We start from the raw sequence: 24,205 nt of genomic DNA, 5'->3' as shown, positions 1-24,205 counted from the left end.
CTATTAAGAATGAACCCATTGTAGAACACATGGGGTGTAGACCCAATCTGTCGCTGTTGGCTTCACAGCAAGCTTGCAGTGTACGGAATACAGTGAATAATAATAATAGAGGCGCGGATTCATTGTAAATACATTATTAATGCTGAATGGTACAGCGTGGAATATTTTCACCCTTCGTTATGAGCTGAACGTGGCTCCTTGGAAGAACCTCTTATAGTAAGAAATGAAGAAATTGATTTATCCCTCATTGTAGGTTACTCCGAATACTTCCTTAAAATAACGCCGGAAGATTTTTGTTGTGTTTTCATTTATATTCAACTCAGATGCACTGTGATACATTGAGGGAGATTAGAATAAATCCAAAGAAATACGTATGGGCTTCAGCCCAGGTGTGTATCTCATATATACCGAACGTCGGCTTTGTGTTTACAGAAGGACTCCGTTAAACGTTGTTTGAATATCAAATGGGGGCGTGGAATGCCCCAGAGCTACTTCTCAAAAATACCAACAAGCAGAAAACAAAAACAAAAGAAAAGAATCCAACTCTAAAATTTAATAAATATCTTTAAGTCTAAGAGAGATCTTGCTAAAGGAAACAAGGTAACGCTTTGCGGTTAGAAGAATAAGATTTAGTTATCGACTGTCGAAGAGATTTCATTTTGTAATCCCAATTATTCCAGTGATCAGATCATTTCATAAAATAATTAATCTGATTGAATCTGAAAATTATCCATTTTTTATGCAATTCATTTAGGGCTGATTTTGTGATGACAAAATTAAATGAATCAGATGTTGTTATGGTCAGCAGCCGTAAATTATTGTCATGGTCATCGAAGATTTAAACATCATCACACCAATACGAGCATATTCATCCTTAATGGTGACAACTTCTGAGTTTGTTGCCACTTGGTACCAGCCCAACAACTTCCAGCCAATGAGGACACGTCATCATTCTCCCCAGAAATTTTTTTTAAAGTAGAACTAAAAATAACTTCAAAATAAAAAAACACACTTACTGTGACAGAGTGTCCCTAAAATGTCAGGGAAAGTGTTAGGTTTTTAGGAAGAAACCAGGAATTTTAGGGCCCTGGAGCTGGCCAACGGAGTAAAAGGGTGGGTTCCTTGGCCCAACCCTGATTTGGGATATATGCACCTGCACTCAGGTGCAAAGGAAAATAGGAATTGATCAGTAAAAGAGAGCCAGAGTGGATTCCAGGCTGAGAGAGACAGAATGGATTCCAGGCTGAGAGAGAGTCATCGGGTTCAAAGCTGAAGAGAGAGCCAGAGTGTTCCAGGCTGGGAGAGAGCCAGAGTGCTCCAGGATGAGGAGAGAGCCAGAGTGTTGCAGGCTGAGAGAGAGCCAGAGAGCTCCAGGCTGAGAGAGAGCCAGAGGGTTCCAGGCTGAAGAGAGAACCAAAGAGTTCCAGGCTGAAGAGAGAGCCAGAGTGTTCCAGGCTGAGAGAGAAAGCCAGAAGGATCCAGGCTGAAGAGAGAGCCAGAGGGTTCCAGGCTGAGAGAGCGCCAGAGTGTTCCAGGCTGAGAGAGAGCCAGAGTATTCCAGGAAAGCCAGTGGGCAAACAGTACTACAAGGTTGTGAGTTAACAGTTCTGATATAGTGTATGTGTTCGGAAGAGAGGGCACCTAAGTGAGGTAGCCGGAGGCCCAGCCTGGCTACTGTTTATTGTTTTTGTTGTGAAGCTGTGGAGTGTGCTGTAATTTGGAGGTTTCTTTAATTGCGTCCCACGAAGTCCTGGTATCCATCTTCGGCCCAACGCTTCCTATGCTGGGCGCCGCCATCTTTTTCTCTCATCTTCTTTGTTCTTTTTCCTACGCCACCCGATCGTGCACTGTACAGATGCAGGATCGGGTGATGCAGATGTGGAAAAACATTGCTAATCTCATTGCGCATGCGTGAGATCAGGGCATGGGCAGAAGGAGCAGCCAAGAGAAAATAAAGGGATCTTTTTAAGGCAATGAATATGATATTTATCAAACATTGTCTGGTGGAGAATCAAGTGCTGCCATTAACAACACCAGAACCTGACCTGAAATTTACCCACCAGTGAACGTTTGGTGAAAATGCATTTTCCACAAAGGCCAAAGGGTTCATTCTGCTACTTTTCTGGGCATCCTGCTTCCTGTAGTTAGCAATAAACTATGAGCCTATTTCAACCTATCAGCCCATCAGCCTATTTTTTTACTTTTGCAACGTTATCAGTTAGATGCCTAAAGAAACATGGTAATGTCTCAACAAATTGCTGGAGGGTGAAAGAATGAGGGGATATGGGAACATGAACAAATGTAACAGTGAAAAAAAAGTCACCTTCAAACTTGAAATGTTAAATGAAAACTCATTGAACTAACATTGAACCTGGGGGTGTCAGGGGGTAGGTGGGAAAATTGCCCATAATTGTTCTAATAAAAATTAAAAAGCATGTAGTTTCTATTAATATAATTTTAAAATTGTTTCACTTTAAATATGTTCCCACATGCCATGCCTGACATCTCCTTTCCCAGCTATACAATATGCTGTTCAAAGGCTTAATAGTTTGAATAATATAATATTTATTTTGTAGTCAAAAAAGTTAGATAGTTAAAAAAAAAAGCATTTTCCAGACCTTACCTTATTTTAACAGGCGTGTTGCTATATACCCCCTTTATACCTAAACCCCACCCCCAACAGAGACAGTGACGTGATGATATTAATATGTTCAGGGGATCTCCAATTATCTTAAAATGTTGGTGCCAGTAATTTTGCAACTTTTTGGAAAAATATGTATTAATACAAAAAGTTTTAAAGAAATAAATTCCAATGTTTTGCCTAGTCAAAAGTGTGAGGAGTCAGGAGTGTGTGTCTCTCACAACCATATGGGACTGGTGGCAGCTTGTGGGTTTGTATAAATTTTTGCCCCAATTTTCTACGAACTCTATTTATAAATTATCCCCCCTGTAAATTTCTCTGAAATCCACTGACAAATGGCTTCATCTCTCTACAGGTCTCCTATTGAAACAATGATTCATTCTGCCACCTAGTGACCAATTTTCAAAAGTACACATCTGTCACAATATGAAATAAAAAGGGAAAAAAGGAAAATTATGAGTGAATTGACAGAGGAAATATTTATAAATGGAACCCGCTGCGTCCAAATAGATAGATTTGGGGTTTTCATGATAATTTCATAAATCACACAGCAATTCCTTTTTCTCTTCCTAATAACTGATCATGTTATGTATGGTCAGTTTTCAAACTGTAAATTTAGTTTTTCCATTTCTATGCATTACCAAAAAATGGCCACATAAAAAAAAATAAAAAAAATTACAATTTTGCTGTTTTTAAAGCAATTGCTGGATGAAACAGTGCATTTCATGCAAAACAAAAACAAAAAAGTAACGATGTGTGTATTGACATCATAAGAAAAGTGCAAATATGCTGAACTCCAATGACTTTCAGCAGATAAGGAAGATTGTTTTTGATGGTTTGGATGTTATCCTAAAGGAACGAAATCTAAAAGGTTTCTTAGCTCGCTACAGAAAATCATTGTGGAATATTGATCTGCGGCATTTATCTGATTTGCCATTAGGGATCAAGAAGGTTTTGTTTATTTATTTATATTTTTATTCTGTTAATAGCAAAGATACAACACGTACAATGATAATCTGACTTTCTTTGAATACTGCAAGTTAAGGCAACATCTCCGAACCGGGGTTTTTCTAGAGCAGTGTTTTTCAACCTTTTTTGAGCCACGGCACATTTTTTACATTGAAAAAATTCTGCGGCATACCACAAATCAAAAATGTTACAAAATGACACTCTGTAGCTTATTTCTCTTGTCTCTAAGAAAAAACAAGGCAAATAGGCTACCTACTGCCACCGACTGACATAGAAGAGTATTAGATTACTCTGCCAGTCACTACAGCACAGACACTCGACAATGGTAATTGGATAATTTCCCACGTTACACCTGAAGATCTCATACACTAGTCTGCCGCAGCACGGTCAGCCTTGAGCAGTTTGCACCTCTCAGGTCAGTATAAGTGACCCCAATGATCTTTTTGGCTATCTGTAAGGATGACATTCTTCCCAATGGCCAGCAATGTAAGAGGAATTCTTCCCACTGACCACCACACTAATATACTGTGATCTATGGATATATTATATATAGAAGGGGTTCATTGAAGACCTGCAAGTTATTTCAAGGGTTCCCCCATGTTAAAAGCCTGAGTTAAGCTGACCATAGGGTTCTGTTTATGTGTTTGCACCCCAGATTCACTTAACATTTACCAAATATTTACACTTTTACACAAAAAAAAATCAAATACAAAAAATGAATAATTCAACGTTTATACATTTATTTCTTCTAATTTAATGTGAAAAATGTGTGAATGTTGGGATATAGTTGGGTAATTCATGGATGAAACCATAAAAAAACCTTAAAGGATCCAGTGGCAATCTTTGAAAAATTCTTGATAAATTTTCCATCTGTATGTTGATTGGTTGGGGAATTTATTCCTCATTAGAGATAAGCGAGCGAGCGAATAAAATTAAAATTTGGTAAGCGAGAACGGCCGTTGTAAATTTGCTGATCGAGGTGGAATTTTTACAAAAAAATTTTAAGTGTGCGTTCCGCGGCACTAGCGGTTATTAACCTCTTTTCCTGGGGATCACACATCTTCTCAATGAAATTGGTCTGAGGCAGCCGCATTCGTTGAGAATATCGCTGAGCACTAGAGGTTAATTAACTGGCGAATCCTCCTAATAAAATTTCCTAGATTTTCCGATGGTTTGGTGAAATCTGTTTGCCGAAACTTCGTGAAACCATCTAAAGTTTGAGGAAACATCCCTATTCCTCATCAGACTGATTTGCATCTGTTTTAGGCTGCTCCCCTACAATCATCAGCAAATAGGAGCACTCCACCATTAAAATTATTAACCCAGCTATGAAAGTTGTTAATGTTAATATTGTGATGTGCTCCTATTGGCTGGCAGATATCAGGGAGTGCTCCTGCCTCTGCTGGTTGATGGTGGCACTGCAGTAAACAGGTAAACTACTAATATCAAGGTGATATCATTAATTTACACTGGTCATGCCTCCATGAACTAACGTGTGACCCCTTTCTCTTATAGGGGGCGCTCCAGGGTAAAAGTTAGCTCTTCTGGTTGGTGGGTGCATGATGGTATCCAGGTAATGAATCAAAGTGAGAAAATAATCCTCACAACTGCACCCTGGGTTACCAATAAACCTGACAAGGATTCTAAAGTAGATCTTAAGCTAACGTTCTCACAATGAGACCGATTTATGAAAGCTCTCCAAGGCTGGAGAAGATACACTTTCATCAGTGAACCTGGGTGATCCAGCAAACCTGGAACAGATCTGGTCCAGGATTGAAAATATTTGCTAACAAATAGCAAATGACTGAAGAAATCTATTCCTGCTGCCAATGGAAGCACACCACAATAATAACATTACCAAATGGCAGAAATGGGTTAAATAAAGCAAGCCCTAGGAATCAATAAAGAGCAAAAAGCACAGAAAATATCTTTCCCCCTGAAGAACCCTAAAAGATTTAGGGCCCCTTTTATAATTATTCTATGGGTTACCAGAGGGATGAATTCCCCCCATATCTTGGTGGCCACTTTTTTCAGACAGGTAAAAAGTTCCTTGGTTTCATGCAGATGGCTGTGCCAGGGGTAATTCTCCCCAAAACTGTGCCGATATTATCTCCTGGGAGGTTTATCGGCTCCCCAGCTCTAGGAGCCCTTGGCATGTTCTGGAGTAGCCCTAGAGTCCTGAGAGCCATCATTGAGAATGACTGGTGTACAGAAAGATTAAAACCATCACCAGCTTCTACACCGGCCATTCTGGAGTTCCTCCAGAAGTAAAATGAACACTAGAGGGCAGCAGAGCAGCTGTCAATAAGAAAACGGCAAGTCCCATGATTCCTTGCATTGTGTATCATGGATGGGTGTGATCACACTTGTAGTCCCACCTCTGTTCTGTACAATGCGGTGGCTACACATAAAGCAATCTATTTGGAGTTGTAGCAACCGGCATTAGGATATGCCGCTCTTTGCAACAGATAGAAGGGATTTATGAGGAATAATTAAACACTGATTTTCAAACAACAGGAAGATGTTATGCATAATTAAGACATAAAACAAATATGAATATAAAAGACCTTTCTGCATTGATACACTTTAACTCTAATTGGATGCACTGCCCCTGATTTATTAAAGCTCTCCAAGTCTGAAGAGGATACACTTTCATCAGTGAAGCTGGGTGATCCAGAAAACCTGGAATGGATCTGGTCCAGGATTCAAAACATTATCTAACAAATAGCAAGTGACTTTGAAGGAATCCATTCCAGGTTTGCTGGATCACCCAGGTTCAGTGATGAAAACGTATCCTCTCCTGCCTTGGAGAGCTTTAATAAATCAAGCCCAATACGTTACATTGTAATTGCTTTTTGTATCGTTTAATAAACGTTTCTTTCACATCAAATAAGAAGTTTGGTTCAGCTTTCTATCGATCCAATAGGGTCTCACCCGGGTTATTGTAAACTTTCAGGTAAAAAGCCGGTGCTGTGGATTTACGGTTTGTGTTACATTTCCAGCACATTTTGTGCTCTCTTTTCATTCAGTAATTTTAAAACCTCCATAGATCATCAGAGCTGACATCAAATAAAAAATATTTACACCCAGTAATATATCTAACATTTTATGTCCCTCGTCGTAATATATGTTCGCTGTATTTTTTGGAAAACTCTACCCAAATAAATTATAGGATCAGAGCTTTGATATATTTTATGTTTTCTCGCCGCGTTTTCTTATTATCCATCACAAAAATTAATTATGTAAAATAAATATATATTTACTTGAGGGGGAAGAAAATTGCTGCCGAGTTCCTTTTTCTGCCTGTGATCCCGAAACGAGTTGGAGATGAAGAAGAGAAGTTTGTATTATGACAGCCGAGCTGGATGTAAATTCATGAATATTCCCGTATAATGGACGAGCTGGGCTGTGTCACCAAGTAATGAAGTCAGCTATAAATTCCAAATGACATTTAGGTTTGATGAGTACAATAAAAAATTGCACATTTTTAAAAAGAGCAAATACGTGTTTTCACTTTTTTTAAGTATTGTCCAATCTTCTATTCAACCCATATTATAGCCAATTCCTATCCACATGCACTCCAACGTTGGCTGCGGGGCATTTTTTTAAGGTGGGTTTATTGGTGCCAGTACTGGGCCATGTCTACTTAATAGACCTGATTTGTTAAAGCTTTAAAAGGCTGGAGAGGATACACTTTCATCAGTGAAGCTGGGTGATCTAGCATACCTGGAATGCATCTGATTCACGATTAAAAACATTTGCTAGTAAATAGCAAATGATTTTAAAGCAATCCATTCCAGGTTTACTGGATCACCCAGCCTCACTGATGAAAATGTATCCTCTCCAGCCTTGAAGAGCTTTGATAAATCAGGCCCTTTGTGTGTTGTATTGGCCATACATAGTCCTATGTGATAAAACAGCCATACTTCAACTTTTTAACATGGGGGAACCCTTGAAATAATGTTTAGGTCTTCTGGGAACCCTTCTATAATTACTATATCCACAGCTCATGGTACATTAGTGTGCGGGTTATTGGGGAGAATGGCTCTTACATTGCTAGCCAGTGGGGAGAATGCATAGCTCCGGACTGTACTGTTTTTGCCGAAACAGTACCGGTTTCTGGGAGCTGTCCCAGCGGTCTGTGTAAAATGACCAGAACACATAATGTTGGGAAGTATAAGAATGTCACCATTACAGACCTTGGGAAACGTTCTTTTCTTGGTATGTTAACTGAGAGCCCATTGCATAGAACGGGCTTAGAAGGCAGCGTTCCAGTCTGCTGCTGGTTCTTCGTGTGTCACGGTAGCAGCATGGCAGGATAGTGGACCCTCTGTGTCACTAGCTCGGTAAGTGGATACGTACACGGGGTACAGAGTCTAAGCAGCTGGCCGGTCTGGCTGTGCCAGGGGGAATTCACCCCAAAATTGTGCCGATAATATCTCCTGGGAGTTTTATCGGCTCCCCAGTTCTAGGAGCCCCTTGGCATGTCCTGGAGTAGCCCTAGAGTCCAGAGAGCCATCAATGAGAATGACTGGTGTACAGAAAGATTAAAACCATCACCAGCTTCTACACTGGCCATTCTGGAGTTCCTCCAGAAGTAAAATGAACACTAGAGGGCAGCAGAGCAGCTGTCTATAGGAAAACGGCAAGTCCCATGATTTCTTGCATTGTGTATTCACCAGAGCCGCTAGAGGTGAGGCAGGTGAATGCTATCAAGCTGGAACAAAAACCTAGTGCCAAAGGGAAATCCAAGAGAGTGGTCAGACGAGCCAAAAGGTGAGGGCAGGCAGCGAACGAGCATAGTCAGGAAACAAGCCGGGGTCAGTACACAAAGAATCTGGAGCAGTAGAAACAAACAACAGGAACCTGAAAGCAGGGCCAAAGGAACTCCTTGTTCAAGCAACTTCCTGTTGCCCTTCACTTCCTTTTAAGGGCCAGGCCTGTGATGAATGGAGCCATGTGACCTGCTACATCCTATCCTACCACCAGGGGGAGTCCAGGAGACTAGAGGTTGGTGGTGATCACAACTCCACCAGCAGGGGGAGCATGTCGGTGAAACACTCTAGTCCTCTGTGGTAGTGGAGCGGCTGACTGGGAGTCACATGACCTGGATCAGGAAGTATACAGAGGAGGTGATGCCTTAGCAGAGCTGGTGCTGGCAGCATGGGAGTGAAAGGTGAGTGGCACTGAAGGAGGTACAGATCCCCTGGACCTGCAGGGACCTGTGACGTCCTGGTGATTGTGTCTCTACATCCACCAGTCAATGGGTCTGATTTATTAGGGATCTCCAAGAATGGAGAAGATAGATTATTGAGGGAGATCTTGGGAGATCCAGCAAACTTGGCATGGTTCTGGTCCAGGATTGAAAACATTGCCAAATAATATCAATTTTTTTTTTTTTTACAGACCTTTGCAAAGTTTGAATGATTACCATTATTACATAAATATCAAGTGAAGCTACTCAAAAGATATTATTGCTTCCATTTGTATGCCCATTTCCTGTTGTAGAGTGGCTACACCCCCGGCACCGTATTCATGGAGGAGAATTGTGGCCACCCTTGGACAGCAGCGCCTATGCTGAGGTTAGTGATAGATGGACTGCTTGAATTAGATGGACTATACAGTACATAGATAATTAGCAATGTAACTCAGATCCCTGATAACACTGTTTTACCATTCTTTCTTCGTTTAGAATAATGCTTTTACCTAAATTAACAAAATCTGACCATTGTAAGCACCACTGGTAATTATAAATGGTTCCGTTAAACAGTCTAACCGCTGCTTTTGCTGAACAGCTTGGCCTTTGAACAACTTAATGAAGTTGAAGAATAAAAGACCCGCTGGCAGGATCAACAGATAATATGCTACGGAGGGGACACAAGAAACGCAAACGAGCCAGCAGCATGATGCCTTAAAAATGTGCAGCAAGTCCGAACATAAATCATGTGGCGGCACTCTGTCTGTGCGCTATAAAAAAAGCAAAGTACGGGCTGTATTAGGCTTTTGTTCAGCCTCAATGGAAAGGTGAGATCAATGTTTTGTGGACAGAGCTCCTAAAACTGAATTATCCCCGATCTGTCCTCACCTGTCCGAAGATCCAAAACCAGAATCATTGCACTTGCTGGGAAATTACTGCAATGTTATGGGGAATTCTGTTTTCTTTCTTGTTTTATCATTGTTCTATATATGTCAGCAAAATATGTTATGTGCTTATTGTAAACTAGTAAATGTGTTTATTAATACAGATAGATAGATAGATAGATAGATAGATAGATAGATAGATAGATAGATAGATAGATAGATTGATCATTCTCCCAGCACATTCACTCAATATCTTTAACATGAATGATTAGTAGTAGCTAGGTGGCTCAGCATACCATAATCCTATCACACTGACAAACACATTGTTGTCTTTTTGAATGTTAATTTACATTTCTGCCCTGAGATTTCCTATTTACATGACAATGTAATCAATTTGCATTATTCTAAAAAAAAAAGAAATAGAAAACCATTATTCTAAATTGTGGCAACAGAAAAATAAAACAAGGAGTCCTTTGTCCCTATTGATTCTGTTTGACAGACGCCACACCAGTTTAAAACGCTGAAAAGAAAAAACTTCTATTATGGTAATAGAATACAACAATATGTTTGCCATAGCAGGATCTTATTTTTAGATTATCGCTTTATTTTTCCTAACTTCCAAATTGTACATAAAATGACATTCTCATTGTTCAACTGACTGGCATAGAATAAAAAGTTGCAATGTGCAGCATTAGGGAGTCAGTAAACCTGGAAGTTCATGTGAGCACAAGGGTAACAGTTATGATTTTAAAAAATGTTTTTAGATGTTTAATGCAGCTATTAGAAATAAAAACAGAGAGATTGATTTTTAGATGAATCTTGTTTTGATTATAAGTATTTCACAGTTCAAAATTACTTCTCTCTAAAGATGCCACAGCCTGGGTAGAAAAGCCTGCCCCCTGTCAGCAGCTCCAGAGAATGATCTGTGATCTATTATGTGGAAGCAGAGGCCTCTTTGCAGCAGGGTGACACACCCCTTATTCAGTTTGACCTATAGCTTTTCGATCAGCAAAGCTGATTGGACAGTACTAGCTCTGACTCACCAGAAAGTGTTTTGGACATCAGCAGAGAGACCACTGTTCCCTTACCGACAGCTAACATACCACTCTGCAGCATGCTGGCCGGGGACAGGATTTTTTTATTTCAGACAGTGGCTAATTTGTAAAGAAAACAAACTGTGAAAATTTGCACAATATCATACATGCCACATGATTAGAAACCAAGCTGATTGTTCATGATCATTTTTTAGGATATCAGTAAAAATTTTACAGCAAGAAGTCTTAACAGTGTTAAGTATTAGAGTTACATGGATTAGGATCTAAATTGAGATGTTAGCCACAAATAATATTTATTTATATTCACATTACTCTATAGACTTGAATATAAACCATCCTGAATATAAAAGCAAGGCACCTATTTTTAATACAGGAATGAGATTATAGGAATATTATTTAACTCGAGTATAAACCTCGGACACAAAGTGTGACTGTCACTGCTAACATTTAAAATAGTAATGAATATAGATTGGAAAAATTGTGAATCATTACATGAATAGTGTGATATTTTTAAAGGGTAAAATTACATTTGTTCAGTCTGGTATTCTTTTTTTTAGCTTTTTACAGGTTAAATTAATTTGTACTGTGATTTGGTACTTGTTGGTCATTTGCTCTTGAATGATTTTTTGTGCATTATTGTTGTCCACCAGAAAATTTACTGTGTAACGTATTTCAAACTCTGTCTCAGAGGGCAAAACATTTTACACTTTACGTGATGCAGTCTAGTGGCCCAAGTACAGTTTTACCTTTTTAAATTTTTTATAAATGTATTTACTTTTTTTGATGGGTCCACGAAATTTCAGTGAACAGGTTTTGCACATTCAATTGAAGTCCAGGGTGCAGGTTCCCACACTTCCTGGGTTGATAAGTACAGCCCGGGGACAGTGAAAACCTGCAGTCACAGCTGATTGTAGGTACGCAAGTGCCTCCAATCAGCTGTGACTCCAGATAAACTCTAATGGACTCTCTATTGAGAGTTCATCTGAGTTCAGTTCCCACGGTCACCGGGCTGATAAGTACAGCCCGAAGACAGTGGGAACCGCGGTCACAGCTGATTGGAGGCACACAAGTGCTTCCAATCAGCTGTGACTGCAGGCGAAGTCTCAATGGAGATTATCTATTAAGAGTTTATCTGAGTTCAGCGAGAACACTACCACGTGGCGAATCATAAGGCCGCTCTCGCTTACATGTTCTGTAAGCAAGAAAGGCCTGATAAAAAATTAAAAATTTTGCTCGCTCATCCTTGGTTCCTAGCTGTTTTTGTTGAAACAAGAGCAGGTCCAGGATAGTTAAAAGTACTCTTCTAACCCTTAGAAGCCTTTTAAAATGCTTTGCACTTTTTCTACCTCATTAGCTGAAATGCATTGATAATGGCAACATTTTACCAAAATTTTAATTCGTTCCACAGATCAATTTGGCTGGTCCCCACTGCCCCTAGGGTCAGAGTGGCTTATACAAAAAACACAAAAATCGCTTGTGGGCCCCAGTCATATGACCCAAAAATTGAACATATATTACTGCCCTATGGGGGGCCCTGCTGCATTCCAAAAAAATGTCACTGTGCCAAGAAAGCTATGCAGTATGATGGGCCCTTCTTCTCACCTTCTCTGGTGATCCCCAAGTCCCCAGTCTGTTCTTACTTCTGCAAATCAATAAATGGGATGCTATAATGGGTGTAAATTACCAAAGTCGATGTTGGAGGCACCCTGTTGGGCTAAGTGAAGTTTTAAAATGTAGAGATCTTGAGTCTCAGCTAATCAAGGGTCTATATACTGCCCCTAGTGGCTTCTTTCAGTAGACAACAGCACCACCGCTATCCAGCTGGCAATAATTGCGCACAATCACTTGTCTTTCCGAATAACTTGCAATAGATGGCCGTGCAGAGAGAATGACTAAAGTTTCTGTCTGCCGACATAAATAAAAAATTAAATGCCCCGGGGCCAGCTGCTGCGTGATCTCGCCGTGTCAAGGACGACTTAGATAAAGTGATGAAGTTGCAGGAACATGATTAAACTATGTCTCGGCTTCGGTCTCTAAAGGAACCGGAAGAAAAGGACAAATCAACCGCTCTTCTCAAATGAAATTTAATTAACCATTGAGACCGCTCGGAAGGACTGTGCAAACGTCAATTTCGATAATGTCATTCCTCGCTTCCCATTGTCACGAAATGCTCAGAAACATCTCCTAAACAAGTGTTGGTGGAGAAGAGCCTAAAGGAGTGCTCCCTGGTGTTTTCAAGTGCTCAAATATATGGCAGCAATTTTAAAAAGAAATTCTTATTTTTTGGGCTTGACAATTGTCAATGTCATCTGCTTGAAAGTTACAAAGTGGAAAGGATACTTTGCTCAAATTACTGGAACATGCCTAAAGAGAACGGGAAGTATTTTTTTACCCCTAGTATTTATATCTACACCAATGTGATAGGCATCTTGATCCAACCACCATGAAAAGTGGCAAGTTGACTATCCAGAAACCAGTTATTCACACTCAAGGCTGGAAAGTGTGTAAGTTTTGGCACCATTTGGTGCTAGTTGCATAATTTATTCATCCCTGTAAATTGAAGGATTAAGACCTATGCAGACTTCCTGACACGAAGGATAGGATTATGCTGAACCAGAAATCCAAAACAAGTCCAGTTGAATGTAACTAACTGCTCCTAGATTTATAATATTGCCCAACGCATTCTACACCATGCTGCTGCCAAGTTTAGAGTTATCATTGACCTCTGGTCATAAAAAAGTTAAGGAGCTTTAGTATATATCAATATAATAGGCCATTGGAAAATGAAGGGGTAATATTGACAATTGCTTGATTTGTGTACTCCATACTTGTCAGATGATCTCGTCTTCCAGATTTACTTCCTAGAAAATGGTGCTAATATAAACTAGAAAGAATCATAGGACATGAGTGTACAAAGTCCTGGCACACTTACATAAAATATATATTTTTTTATTAATTGGAAGATTATTTATTTTTCAGCTAAATGCTGGAAATTAGAATTAAGGATACACATCAAATGCCTGTGTATGCGGTAACATTTGCATTAATCACTTTTTTCTAAAATTACGATTTAATTGCTCTTAATGATATAATTAGACTCCAAACCATCATCCATGACATTATAAATGAACAAAAAAAATAAGACGGAATGAATGAAATTGTATTTACAGCTGCTATAAAGAAATGATGGTCAGTTAATGCACAAGTCATTAGGAATGACATGCAGATGTAAAATTTAGTCTTTTAAAAAATGTTAATTTAGACCAAAATAAATAGATTTTAGACGTTTTCAAGTCAGATAAATTCAGTTTTCTTATAAAGCTTCAGGGAGGAAATAATAAAAAATTAAGCAAGAATTAAAAAAAAAATTGTTCAATTCATATATATTGATGAGTAAATATCGATTGGATAACTTTACTTATTTTCACAGCTTTATCTAATTTAAATATATCTGTATAATTAGTGTCAACAATTCCAAAAAATGATAATGTACAATATTTATTATTAAACATTACATTTAAAACATGCTATACCATACACAAGATTCCTACATACTACATGATTGCAAAAAGTTCTGGCTTCAAATTTCCTTCTTTTCTCACAATTTTATCAATGTGTACCCGACGCATTTCGCAGACTCCAGATCCACTTTTTCAGGAGTAACATAATAGCAAAAGTTAACAACAGAGGGAAACACAACTTTCCTAACATAAATATAATGACAACTATAAAGAATATATTAGGAAACTTACATCTGAGCCTCTATGCTCCCAGTCATAAGTGCGTGTTGTAATGTTAAGCTGGGCTGACCTGCTGCTGGTGTGTTTATTATTATTGTTATCACACAGTATTTATATAGCACCATCACATTATGCAGCGCTGTACAAACTCCATAGTCATGTCACTAACTGTCCCTCAAAGGAGCTCACAATCTAATGTCCCTACCATTGTCATATGTCTTTAATGTAGTCTAGTATTTTTAGGGGGAAGCCAATTAATCCAACTGCATGTTTTTGGGATGTGGGAGGAAACCCACACAGAAACAGGGAGAACCTGCAAACTCCATGCAGATAGTGTCCTGGCTGGGATTGGAACCTAGGACCTAGCGCTGCAAAGGCTGGCGTGCTAACCACTGAGCCACCATGCTGCCCATTTGTTAGATTTATTGTTGCTGACCCTGCCTGTTCCTGATCCTGCAATTATAAGCTGCTTGGACCTGTCCAGCTGACCTGCCTTGTCTTTACCCCTGGATACCTCCTCTGGTGGACTGAAAACCTGTGTATGACCTCTGGCTCTGTATTCTGGTCTGGTCTCTGCTTATTGCATTATATGTGGACTCCTGGTCCCCTGTTGGTCCTTTCCAAGATACCATCCCTAGCACACAGAAGTCCTGGGGGCAATTGTGTGCTGGGAGGCGCAACTAGTCCCCTGAGGCTGAGAGGAGGCTTGCCAGAGGATTGGGGGGCTGGTGTCTGATAGGTACTGGAGCTGGACCGGGGCTTTTCAGGATATTTGTAGCTAATATACTTCGTATTTGATGACGCTCTCTTCATTTCTGATGAAGCAGAATTTGCGAAACGTGTCAAATACAGACAGACACCAAATGTATTTTAAATAAGTATACTCTTTTTTTGATGATTGAATAAATAATGTTTTTATATATATGAAACATTTGGGAGATGTAATTTGGTGTGCCTTGAAGGTCCTAGTATTTGTATGGAAAATTCGGAAGGCGCACACTATGACATGGCAGCCATCCTTTGTTAATCTCACTATCTCCTCCGACCACCTGAGCTCCTGGGAGAATTACCCACTGACTTCCCCGCATGAGGAATCTTTTTTTTCTGTTCACTTACTGTACCAAAGCAACCATTATGATACACAGCCTTGTTCTCCGTGTGAGGGGACCGTGTAGAGATGTCAGCTCGCCTCGACAGACCTAAAGCTAACGGACTGGATTAATGCTTAGTAGCCATTGTGGCATCATTCAGAGTTTTAGATTACTTTTAGAATTGGGTTTTCCAATCTTTTTGTTTCCTGATCCATGCAGGGATTTATTTCATCCCAGTCTTTCATTATGGCCCAACCATTGCATCTAATAAGGCTGATTTAAGTGTTCTGGTCTCATTATCAAAATCCTTCATCTCTATGATCTAGTTGTGACTGTGGTTACTCTAATATTTAATTATAATTTATTATAATTTATTATATTTTTTTTAAATAAACTTTATGTTTAGTAAAAAAAAAAGTGTATTTTGAATGCCATTTATATATATATATATATATATATATAAAAGTTTTTAATAGGGTTACATTCTTGGCATGTCTAAGGGCAATAGGTGTTTTTCGCAAACAGAGAACAGTACTACATGTTTGCTTTCAGACTATCTCTATCACTCTCTCTGATGTATATACTCAAGTATAAACCAAGGGTTTTTTTTAATCTGCATTTAAAAAAGAATCTCGGTATATACTTGGGTTACACCCCTAGATGCTACTGTGTCCTCATATAAAGTGTATAACAAACTTACCGTTTGAGACATTATTAGAATTTGTTACACACCTTACATTAGATCCATATGTGCCTTTGTGAGCGCTAGCGGTGTCACCGCCTTAGTGATATTTAACCAAGAGTATGATAAATGTTACCAGTATAACTTTGGACTGTGACACACATAGGCTGCAGTTGTTTTTTGGTTGGTGTAGACCCACTTCAAACACAAGTCTTCCCCCAATGTTTGGCACTGAGGTTTGGGTGTTTTACCTGTATGCTAAACCTGAAAGTATGGACAGTCTTCTTATTATTACTGGTTATGCACAGAACAGCAATTGTTGTGTTATGAATAGGTTTATGTAAGTACATGACATTTCATAGGCAATATGTATTTTGCAAACAAAGCACAGTACTACCTGTTTACTTTCATACTATTTGCCTTTTTCTCCCACTTTCTCCAATGTATATATTCTAGTATAAACCAATCAACCAATATTTTGTAACCTTCAAATGCCATTAGAAAAAGAATCATGGTTTATACTGGAGTCATACGACTAGATGTCATTGTGTCATTTATAAAGTGTATAACTAACTTGCTGTCTGATATATTATATCATTTGTTTATAAGAATCACTACAGGTGGGAGTTTGAGATTTATAATCTACATAGAAAGAACTGGAGCCATAGAAAACTATACATGTAATGATTCTAAAAAATAAAAGTTTATTTTTCTGTTGATGCTCCATTGTTGCCCCATTTCCAGCAAATTAGTGTGCAGGCAAATTCAAGCACAAACACAAGCAGCAGATCAGCATTTTTGTTCTTTTTTTTAATATCTTTCGAAAAGTTTGTGCCAAGGGAAGCAGATGAATGGTACGAAGGCTGTAGACAGCAATGGTGGGCATATAAAGTGTATCTAATTTTTTTTTTTATTTTGGATAGAGTAGAGAATGATTGCTGCAAAAGGAAATCTTCTCTTGTCATTTCAACAAGCATCCCAATTGGAAGATTTCTTGCTCCGGTGGCTGTCAAATATTGTGAATTTCTTCTTCTTGCAGTCACCAGGACATAGAAAGGGTGAATCTCCCCAGCAAGTATACAAACAACAATAACCTAACAGTGACTCAGATGAATATTGATATTAGAAAATGTTTGCATTGTTGGGAAGCGGAGCACTCAGTATTCCCACTGTAACCACAAAGCGAGAAGCAGCCTGATATAGACAGGAACATTCTGCAGATCCTGCAACCGTGACACATTGGATGCGGTATTGTAGTCCCTACACAGCAATCTGGGAAACTTCAACTCACATTAACCTGATCACAATGTGTCAGAATCCCGTGACTCAGGAAATTGACGGAATGGGATTTATTATAGGAAGAAAGGATAAGAGCAGCATCCACCTCCTACATCCTGCTGGATATTAGGAGTAAAAGGACATCCACAAGGTCCTATTAGCATGAGAAATATCTATGGTTATATGAATCAATTGATACAATTTAATAAAGCTCCTCACTCAACCTCAACAACCATACCACACTTATACATTCATGCATTTACAGAACACAAAATGGGGAGTTTACTTATATATTGGGGTGAAGGTAGAGTTTAAAGAGATCCCATATTGTAAATCTGCTTCCTCAGCAAGATGAACCATTCAATCTATTAGAAATCAGGTTGATAAGTAAAAATAAACAACAAAAGTTGTGGGCAGAATGTCTGTTCTATGGGTCAAATGTGCTTGTACACTGCACTACAGTTATTTCTTCACATATGTGGGTTCTTCTGGCAGATCAGATGTGTAAGAAGAACAATTGATAGCAGACTACATTTCCCAGCATGCTTGCCTTCAGGTGCCATACACCAATCGATAGGTGCACAACTGTTGTAAATGAATGATATTTCCCAGATATTGATTATTTACCTGGTTATTACCATATGGCAACCTACTAGACCTATGAATTGCCTGATTGATGTCGTCTCCCTGCTCAAACAAGCAATAATCAGGTTATATCCTTCTGCTGAGTTAAAATATTGGTGAGAAGCATTTTCTCAGCAAATAACACAAATTCATAATTATTGTATGATTGATATATTAACCAATCAATTAATGATCAATGTATAGATGACATATATGTCAAATGATTCCTGATCATTGCCTCATTGAAATATCAATTTATTAATTCCCAATCAATATATGAATAATATTTTATTCAGTTCCTGAGCAATATATACTTGCTATATCAATCACTCAATTCCTGATCAATGTATGATTGATAAAGTAATCAGTAAATTAATGATTAATAGGTGATGGATATAGCAGTCACATAATTCCAGATCAATGTTTAATCAATTTCTGATCAATGTATGATCGATATCAATCAATTCATGATCAACGTATTGATGATATATCAAAAAAATCCTGATCAATGTATGATTGATATATCACTGATCAAAGTATGGTTAATATATTAGTCAATCAATTCCCTATCAATCTATCACTAATATATCAATCAAGCAATACCTGCTCATGGGTTAATATATCAACTAACACATTTCTGATTAATGTATGATCGATATATTAATCAATCAGTTCATGATCATTTTATGATTGATATAACAATCAATCAGTTTCTGAACCATGACTGATTAATATATTAATCAATAAACTCCAGATCAATATAGGGCTAACATAAAAATGAATCAATTCCTGATCAATGTATGATTAATATAGCAATTAATAAATTCCTGATAAAAATATGGTTAATATATCAGTCAATTATTCCTGATCAATATATGATTAATTTATCAATCAGTCGGTTCCTGATCAATGTTTAACTGATGTATTAATCAATCAACTCCAGATCAATGCATTGAAATAGCTAGCAATCAGTTTCTGATCAATAAATGATTGATATATCAATCAATTAGTTCATGATCAATGAATGGTTGATATATCAATAAATTAGTTCCTGATCAATGGATGGTTTATAAAATAATCAATTATTTCCTGATCAATGGATGGTTGATATATTAATCAATTAGTTTCTGATCAATGAATGGTTGATATATTAATCAATTAGTTTCTGATCAATGGATGGTTGATATATTATTCAATTCATTCCTGATCAATGAATGGTTGATATATCAATAAATTAGTTCCTGATCAATGAATGATCGATATATCAATCAGTTATTTCCTGATCAATGAATGGTTGATATATTAATCAATTAGTTCCTGATCAATGGATGGTTGATATATTAATCAATTTGTTCCTGATCAATGGATGGTTGATATATCAATAAATTAGTTCCTGATCAATGGATGGTTGATATATCAATAAATTTGTTCCTGATCAATGGATGGTTGATATAACAATCGATGATCAGAAATTCCCCTTTTTTTCTAATAGATTTGATTTCCTGATCAATGGATGGTTGATATATTAATCAGTTCCTGATCAATGAAAGATTGATATATCAATCAGTTATTTCCTGATCAATGGATGGTTGATATATTAATCAATTCGTTCCTGAACAATGGATGGTTGATATATTAATCAATTAGTTCCTGATCAATAAATGGTTGATATACTAATAAATTAGTTCCTGATCAATGGATGGTTGATATATTAATCAATTAATTCCTGATCAATGAATGGTTGATATACTAATACATTTGTTCCTGATCAATGGATGGTTGATATATTAATCAATTAGTTCCTGATCAATAAATGGTTGATATACTAATAAATTAGTTCCTGATCAATGTATGGTTGATATATCAATAAATTTGTTCCTGATCAATGGATGGTTGATATAACAATCGATGATCAGAAATTCCCCTTTTTTTCTAATAGATTTGATGTTTCTATAAAATCCGCATCAAATCAATCAGAATTATTGATAGGCCTCGTGTTTATTTCTTGTGCACAGCCTGGGCTCAGGTTCACGTAAGGATCCATGTGTAAAAAAAAGGAACAAAAGCCAACAATTCCCCCTTAAGTTGAATCTTTCCATTTCTCTCCTGTACAAAGAAGGCATTTATTTTGTAGCAATACACCAGTGAGTGCAGCACACAGCGTAATGACCCCCGGGGACAGGGAAACAGGTGTGTTTATACATTCCAGAGAATGGCAGTCGTGTTTGGCTGATATAAAGTCCTTTGCAGTGCGTATATCCTCCCTGGCAGCTGTCTCATTATCCCGAGCGCCCTTACACTCCTTCAGCTGCCACCGTGGTAGTAAAAATGTTCAGCTCCTCGCCTTTATTTTTCCTTACCTCCACCGTCGAATCATTAGCAGAATTTAGGAGGTGTCTAATTTCCCCGCGATGGCAGTAAAAACTGGCTTGTAATTACAATGTAGCTGAAGCTTTCCACCTATGGCTGCCTTAAAGAAGCCACGTATATATCATAGGGGACGGTGCTGGCAACCTACACACCGTCATACTTACTGTAACAAACTGCATTCCCGGGCAGCTGTGCTTCCGAAATGAAAATGTTTCACCGCAGGAATTTTTTATGGTGATAATGACTCCAGTATAATCCTGTGTGTTCCACGCTTTGCACTGGACCTACAAGACTCTAATTAAAAAGCATGAGATTGGTTTCAAAGGAGAAGCCATTGAATTAGCTGCATGTGACAATTTAATGTAGAATACCAGGAAAATGTAAAAAGCACCATTACAGTCAAGGCTGTGTTCATGGAAAATTCATACAGCAGTATATAAATTTTTATTCATTCTTTTGCCTGCTGAGTAGCTTTTCCCACTTTTTTAAACATTTTATATATATACCATTACTATTCAAGATATCTGAAATAATTTGCCCATTAGAAAAAGAATCTTGGTTTATAATCAAGTCATAACAGTAGATGGTGCTGTATGCTCATTTAAAGTGTGTAACAAATTCTTTTCATTAGAGACATGGGACACTTGAGGACACAGCGCCATCTACTGGTGACCAACAACCAATGTGCAAAAGTACAACTGTTAAGCGCAGCTAAAAAGTACAAAATACCTGAGTGTAAAAAGGGAAACAAAGGTTTACAGACAATCTATGTAATTATATATTTTCCTAAATTAGGTAAATGTTTTAAAAATAACATGACATGGATGTATTATTTTAATTTTATTGGCATTTCTATTGATCACTGTCCTAGGTTTATACTTGAGCCAGAGCAGGTGACCTATATTTCAGGTAAAAGATAAGTACCTTAGATGATATTTGGATAGGTTTATATTCAAGTATATAACTTAAAATGTAGGAAAATGTGAAATGGTATTTTTGATCTTTTTATCTTGCTCTACACTGACCAGTGAGAGTTGTCAGGTGTAGCTGGTACATAATTTCAGTACTACCCAGGGAGCAGTGAATGACATCTAACAAATATTACATTCCATAAGATTATACCACATTTCATAGGCTGATTTAATAGAAGCATGACGGCAGAAAAAGGAAGTTGATATATTTGGCTCTGTAATAAATGTCTCATATCAGCCAATAGTGGGCAAGCAAGACAATGCGCTGTTACCAGTCTACAATGTAACATATGAAAAGAGACAAAAAACAGAAGCTACAGCTTGATGCTCAAATATAAGGCAGGTCAGACAATATGGCGTAGGAAACTTTAAAGATTTCCTTTTAGATTTCCATTGCCCACATACTAATAAAAGATAGCTAAATGCCAATCACATTTACCACAGGTTGTTAAAAAGACTTGAGAATATCACTAAAAAATATCTTTGCACTTGTTGGCCCATACTGTACACCATCATGCAATGTGTACTTAATTACTACTAAAGGCTATGTTAACTTTCATTGACAAAAAGCAGCATCAAATTAGTATACAAACTTGATTCTTTTTTTCAAAAGATCCTCAGAGGTGGGTCTTAGCAAATTTGGGCATGGTCTTAGCAAATTTGGGCAGTATACACTGGGTTTCAGTCAACCATGGACGGCTTGATATAATGCTATTGTATGTATTGGATTAATGCAACATTTCGCGTCAGTATATCAAATCTTGACAAATTTGATACAGATCACATGTGTGTGTGTGTGTGAAAAAAAATAACAGTAAAGTAATAAAGTAAGGTAAAAATAGAAATATGGCTCACCTTAGTCAATTAAAACATTCTTTTATTTACTTATCATCAAATGTAAGACAAATAATTCAATAAATTGTACTGTTTGGATGCAGCAACCCCAGTTTACTTAGCATTTATATGGCCAACATGGTTTGAATCTGCGCTGCCACCTAGTGGCACAACAGTTGCATTGAGGTTAATCTTGGTGTGAAAGTCATTTTATTTTTTTTTATTTGCTAACACAAAGCATAATTATCATTTGCTACTGCATATCTTTTATGCTTAAGTGATCCTCTGTTTCAACCTCTCTCTCCACTTTTCCATAATTACATAGCTATCGGTGAACATCTTGCACAATGCATATTTAAATCACATGCAATAACGTACAGATTAGAAGGCAATTTGCTCTCTGCATCAATATTTATACACAGAGAGCCAGTCATTTCCCAACATGCCTGGGATTCTGGTGTGAAATACAGAAATTACACCTTTCTGTATGTTAATACTATTGGGTAAGGTCGTCTATGCTGCAATTTAACATAATGGAAGCTATTGTTGTTGTACGGAGAATGCTGATTATATAGGGCCTAAAACAGCCTTCAAAGCTAAACTACGGCCATATATCCCAATGTACTGCAAAATCACATACAGCCCTGTTCAAAAGTGTACATACCTCTGGTAACATTTGTAAAAGCCAATATTGCAGCAGCAATGCCACCCAATAGACACTTACAATTAGCAAATAAAAGTTATGAAGTTTCAAAACTTCATTTGAAGTGATGGAAGCGAAGGTGAATGATGAGGCCTGTAATGGAAAGCAAACTATCCCCACTGTGAAGCATGGGGGGATTTTCTGCAAATGGTCTGCTAAATGTCCTGTAGTATGTCAACATCATTGAGACATTTCAGGCAGACTTTATAACAGGCAGGGCAAACTACGGCCCGTGGGCCATATACAGCCCAATAGGGATGTTTCTCCAGCCCCCGAGCAGGTCAGGAGAAGGACCCTGCTGGAGGGTACACCGGCCAGAGCCGCAGAACACGTCCCTTGATCTGAGCCTAAGATGGGAGAGTTGTTCCTGCACACAACCCACCCACTTCCCCATCTAGGCTCAATCTGCATTGGGAGAGTGGGTGGAGTTATGCCATCATGACATCACATTCAGTAACGTCATGATTGCATAACCCCGCCCACTCCCCCAATGGCCCGGCCCCTCTGGGGTCAAAAAGTTTTCCCACCCCTGCTTTATAACATGCAGTTGAATTTTTTGCAGGAAATGAAGGCCCTTTGATAGGTAGACAGAACAGCTCTCCTACCTGAAACAATAAAGATATCCTAATTAACACTGTTGCAAAGGAGGGCAGGGCTAGGCATTCATGTTTATAAGAACTAAGGGTATCAAAGCTTTAGACAGGATCAGTTTAATATTTCCCTTTATTTCATGGAAGCAAAGCAGTGTACAGAATATTTGTTTTATGAGCCAAATGTGCTTGTACACTGCACTGCGTCTCATTTCCTCATCATTCAGCTGGGGAGGGGGGTTAGATGTCACCATGTGACACCCAAAAGAAAATAGAACAACAGATGCCAGACTACATTCCCATCATCCATGCACTGGAGCGGAAACAATGGGCCCGATTTATTAAAGCTCTCCAAGGCTGGAGAAAGTACACTTTCATTAGTAAAGCTGGGTGATCCAGCTAACCTGGAATGGATTTCTAGTAACTTGCTATTTGTTAGCAAATATTTTCAATCCTGGTCCAGGCCGATGGCGATACCTCCCTGACCATAGGTTTCAATGCCCTTCCATTCAATGAGGTGCACGGCATCATAAAAACAGGAAACATGTTTGTTTATATTCAGTTTTGGTGCGTTTT

Source organism: Pyxicephalus adspersus, chromosome 4 (genome assembly GCF_032062135.1).
Source record: "Pyxicephalus adspersus chromosome 4, UCB_Pads_2.0, whole genome shotgun sequence".
Classification (NCBI taxonomy): domain Eukaryota; kingdom Metazoa; phylum Chordata; class Amphibia; order Anura; family Pyxicephalidae; genus Pyxicephalus; species Pyxicephalus adspersus.
Note: the sequence above shows the minus strand (reverse complement) of the source record.